The 5,359-nt window shown below is 54.0% G+C and overlaps 1 protein-coding gene across 1 annotated transcript in view; it reads right to left on the reverse strand.

Moving 5' to 3' along the window:
* FGF18 (fibroblast growth factor 18) overlaps nt 1-5,353 on the reverse strand; it is a 68,259-nt gene extending 62,906 nt beyond the window's left edge. The window contains exons 1-2 of the mRNA XM_008636752.2: nt 5,337-5,353; nt 5,026-5,062 (exon numbers count right to left, since the gene is read on the reverse strand). The gene's annotated coding sequence lies outside the window, so the exon portion shown is untranslated. The remainder of the gene's footprint in view (nt 1-5,025; nt 5,063-5,336) is intronic.
* Between the last annotated feature and the right edge of the window lie 6 nt (nt 5,354-5,359).

Raw genomic sequence — 5,359 nt, forward strand, 5'->3', positions numbered from 1 at the left:
CGCGCGCAGGCGGCGGGGGGGGCACAGGCTGCACGTTCCCATCTGTGCAGGAGCAAGACCCACACCTACTCTCACCCCAAGCTAAGCTGAGTCTCGCTTCTCCCACAGGAGAGCCCCAGCACGCATCAGCCCAAGCACCAGCCCACTGCCGCTCAGCTCTCAGCGTCCCTGCTCCAACGTCTCCTCTTCCTCCACAAGCCCGAGATCTCCCAAGTTCAGGAGGCAGAAGCAGGATACACAGGGCAGCTTCAGCACACACCACTTCATAGTCTGGTGAAATGAGTCAGCAGCAGGGAATAAAAATCCCTTGTGGCAAGCCACATGGTTGTTTCCTGGAGAGCAAGGGCATTTGAAACTGGAACAAACGATTTCATATGCAACAGGACCCTGCCCCCACAGGTTGCAGGCCAGCAGAGCCACACCATCAGGAGCTGCATCCACCACCAGGAGTCCAGCAGCAGCACGGAGCCAGAGCCAGGGACCATCCCATCAGCTCCAGCCCATGATGGGGCCATGCACTTCAGCATCGCTGAGCTCCTCTGCTCATTAAATCAGGCTTTGCTCACGCCGGTCCTCTGGTCTTCTCACTGCCTAATAATCACTCAGGTCCATTCTGAAAAACCAACAGAGAGCTGCCCAGCCTTTCACAGACCACATCTGCGATATTCCGTCCTTCTCAGCATGACTTCTCCACCCTCGTGGAGCAGGAGGCAGGGGCTGGCACAGGGATGCTGTGCCAAGGACGCGGTGTTCCCAGTCCAGGCTGAGCAGAGAGGGCAGGCAGGGGATCACCCAGCCTGGGGGGCTCTGGGCCCCATCGAGTCTTGGCATGCAGGGCTTGACCACGAGGAGGGAGCAGCACAGCCCATGGAGGTACTACCTGCCCCATCCCACAGCAATGTAGGGGTGGCCAGAGCTCTGTCCCTGGCAGCACACGCAGCCTTGGCCGTCACCTCCAGGCAGACATTGTGCCACCCAAGGAGGACAAAGGCAGGTGGGTGCCCTTCTGCAGGGAGGGTAGACATGAGAATAACCTTGCTGGTGACGTGCAGTCCTGCACCCTGCCTTTGGTGCTGTCACCAGGAGGGCAAAGGCTGGGCAGGCAGGGACCTGTGGCTCTACAACTGCTGCACACCCACAGAAAGTGTGGCCAGGCAAGCTGGGCAGGCTGTGACCAGGACCACCTTTGCCTTCTCCACAGTGGTATCCCCAGAGCCACTCGGTGGCACTCAGCACTCGTCCTGCTTGTCCCAGGGAGGACAGCTGTGGAGCAGCAGACAGGGAGAGGGGAGGAAGCTGCTCAGCAGGCTCACGCCTCCGACATGTGCTGCGTGTGGCTTCGCCAGACCGCAGGATCTGGCTCACTGAACGTGTGGAAGCAACACTTCTCCGTGTCTCACTTTACAAAGCCCCAAACAATAACTGTCTGTCGCTGCACAGGAGCTTAGGAGAAACATAAGTTGCTATTGGCATGGTGCACAGCAGCCTTCCTCTTACACAACACCAGCAGATGTGAAAATAGCCCAGTGCTGCCTTGTGCGTTCCTCTGACCTCCTGTTTGCTTCTGGATCAGATTCCAAAGCTGGATCTTAACCTACAAGAGCCATAAAAGCAAAGGATTTGGCCCTATCAGGGACCTCTTCATAATCTAAGACAGATGCACTCCGTGTAGGAGATCACGGTGAGGTTTATCAGGGCAGGGGAGAGGCTGAGGCAGGACCACCCTCTGCTCCACAGCACAGCCAGGGCAGCCCACGCCGGCATCGCCCCATGCTCTGCCTGGCCATCACTCAAGGTGGCTCAGGGACAGAAGGGCTGGAAGCTCTTGCAAACCAGGATAGCACTCAAAACCTCACATCCTACTGCTCAACCTACACTGAAGCTGCCTCCAGCCCCCATCTGCCCTGGCAAAGGGGGCCCTCTGAGATCCCATGTCCCTGAACCTGTTATCCTCAGAGTCACTGGTGCTGCCAGAGCCAGCACACCATGGGGCAATCCCCTCCAACTGTGCAAGGTGCTTCTGGGGTTTCTCACCTGCTTGAAGAGAAGAGATTGACTCCAAAGTCAACTCCAAAACCACTCTGGGATATACAGAACAAAAAAGCACATAGAAGAGAAATTGCTCCTGGAAGTGTGAAAAGGTAGGAGAATAAACTGAAGGATGCCAAAGACACATGATAGCGGGAGAGTTCAGTAACCACCAGCGAAAGGGCATCCCTAAGAACAACCTGCATAAATAAATTAATGTCTCCAGGGTCCACGAGGGTATCCAGTGTCCCTGCTCTGGAACTGCAGCAACCCCAAGCATCAGAAGGACTTCTAAGATGCAAGAGAAGAAAACAAGGCAGGGCCATTGCTGTTGCAGGGGAAGGGACTGGTGGATTACCTGTCCTCCAGGCAGCCCTGTGAGGTCCAGGGCTGCTCCAAGGGCTGTGCTGCACCCACGCCCCAGCAGTGCTCCCCTCTGCCCCGCCACGTGCTGGTCCCTGTGCTCCTTGGTGGAAATGTCACACGATGGCCAAGCCCTGGGGGAGTCTGACTCATCCAGGGGTCCAAATCCTGCTCCTGGCAACTCCCGACCCTCCAACCTCCATGTGGCCAGGGCTGGGGAACACCACCCCAGTGCTGCCACAACCTGCCCACAGGAGATGCTACAGCTGCCAGGTCACCCACCAGCGGCTGAGGGGTGCCTTGGGGTCTGTGAGAAAGCTTTTAGCCAGAGCTGAGCCCCCGACCACGGAACTGCAGCAGCTCACACATCAACTCACCACAGCCCTCGTACATGGGGAGCTACCAAAACACTCAGAACACACCCAAACCACTGTGTTTTGTCCCAGAATCCCTCCAGCCCCACACATGCTGGAGGGATTTCCACCTCTGCACACAGAGCCACAGGGTACCAGGCAGCAGCAGAGGAGAGTAATTCTAAGACCAGCACATGGGACAGGCCACAGATCACGGCTTGAACGCAGGGCAAAAGGCAGCCTTAGAATATAATCCACTTCAGGAGCTCTTAAATCTCCCCAATACAACACAGAGCCCTTTAAGCAAAACTAAACAACTTCCTTTAGACTAAATAAATATTAAACCTAAGTGATGCATTAATTTACTTCAGTTCACCAAAGGCTAACTCCTACCCAAACTGATCATTATAAAAGAAATCCTATAATCCCTCACTCCCATTCAGGCTCAAAACATGTAATCCCATGAATAAATCCAGAAAGAAAGTGTAACAAAATGGGCAATAAAAACTTACAGCATTCACATCTTTTCATCTACCATTAATACTGTAAACACTCACTCGAAGGCCCTCGAGTATGACTAATCTAATGTTTTGGCTCCCAACGCTAATCGCCGGCGCAGCTCCGCTCTCCGTGTGACACCCAGCGAGCTCTGCCGCCCCTCCAGCCGCAGCCAGGACACCTCCGCAGAGCCCAGCGCAGCCATCCCACCTCACGTCCCCCAGAATGCTGCAAAATCAGCACGAAAGGGAGCAAGTATGGTTCTAATAGCACCAGAGCACTGAGCTTTCTTCTTTTTTTCCTTTTTTTTTTTTATTATTTTATTGCTTTGGAAGCCTGCGAGCTCCAACTGTATAAATGCCAATAACTTTGTTTTAAGGCTGCTGAAGTAAGAGATCAGATTTTAGCAAGTGCTTTCCAGGCAGCCAGCCAAACTTTTTCTGATTCACTAAAAGCACCGAAGGGAGGGGGAGAGGAAGGGGGCTGGAGGGCTGATTAACTTCAGTTACCGCACAAGCGCAAAAAAAGTCTCCCCGCTGCAAAGGGTGCCGGCGCTGCGAGCCCCGCGCAGCCTGGTATTCCTCGGGCTGAAAAAAACACGCACCAGAGAAACAGAGCAAACACCTTCCAACCGCAGGGTATTTTACAGCTGTGGATCCTCTCCTGCTGGGGAGGCTGCTCCACCAGGGGAGGCTCTGCTGGTGCTGGGTTCGAGCTGCAGTTTTTGGAGGGGACGAGGCAAAACAGTGATCGGGGATTTTTTGGATGGGTGGGAGAGCAGGGGATAGGGCTGGTTTGGGTTTTAGCTTGGCCAGAGGGATGGAGCCCCCTCCAAGGCTGTGCTCATCCAGGACCATCTCTTGCTGCCCTTGGGGATCCGGAGAGGGTGAGCAGGTGCAATCCCGGCCAAAGCACAGCTTGGCGCCAGGGGGTGGCACAAGTGTCCCCCAGCCCTGGCGGGAGGGTGGCTGGAGCCACCGGAGAAGTGGCACCTGCTGTGCCCGGCCCCGCAGGTGGGTCTGCTCCGGGATGCCCAGCTAAAATCCCTGTGGCAGTGGGGTGCGTGGCCACGGGGGCAGCTGCCTTCCCCATCCCCGGGCACCTGGGCTGCAGAGCCTCGCTCAGGGTGTTCCTCCAACGGCTTCATTCCTGCCGAGGCAGGATCAAAGGCTGGAGCTGACTTGGACGGCGTTCTACTGAATAATGGGGAGGGAACACGCAGCCTCCTTCTCCTGGCTAGGGAAACTTGTGTTTTTCAAAGCATCAGTTTTTGGGAGTGAGTTCTCGAAGAGGGGAAGAGAAAAAAAAATCCAAAAAAACCCAACCAACCACAAAAAAAAAAAAAAAAAAAAAAAAAAAAAAGAAAGCGGCAAAAAAAAGAACGGGAAAAAGGGCGAGCAGGAGAGCGCCTGCTCTTCCAAGGCAAGTGCATCAATCAACATTGTGCAAGGAGAGTCCAGCACTCCCTCTCACATCATTAGCCAGGCTAATGCACTCCAGAGGATCCCGCTACGGCAGGCTACCGGCGCACCGGCTGCACCCCAGCCCGCACCGGCGGTCAAGCACAACGGGGCACGGAACGGGAGCTGAACACAAGGGGAAGCCCCGGTCCGGGGCAAGTGACACTCCAGCATCTGGTGCGGGGCTCGGTTTAATACAGCCATAAAAACTAGAGGGAAACAAGTGAAAGCCCCAGCCAAACCTGCCTGGCACTCGAGGTCAGCACGCCGCCTTTGTTTCTATTTTACAACCAAAAGCGAGAGAGGACAGAAAGGACACGTACCTGTACCTGAAAGCACAGCAGCAGGAAATGTAAACATCTGGAGAGGAGAAAAAAAAAAGCAACAAAAGATCAAATGATGCGGTAAAATGGTTGAAGTTGATTTTTTTTTTTTTTTTGCTTTGTTTTTGTTTGCAATTTTTTAAAGGGTGCAGAGCGATGCTCTGCTTATAGAAAGGCTCAGGTCCCCATTACCACCTGGCTGCAAGGAAAATGCAACCGAGCCTCCAGAATGAAAGTTTTAAAAAAAAATTAAAAATATTTTTTAAAAATGAAAAAAAAAAAAAAATTTAGAAATATGCCATAATCCTTACAGGCAAGTGCAGGCTGAGAGCAG

This window comes from Corvus brachyrhynchos, unplaced genomic scaffold (genome assembly GCF_000691975.1).
Source record: "Corvus brachyrhynchos isolate BGI_N302 unplaced genomic scaffold, ASM69197v1 scaffold616, whole genome shotgun sequence".
NCBI lineage: Eukaryota > Metazoa > Chordata > Aves > Passeriformes > Corvidae > Corvus > Corvus brachyrhynchos.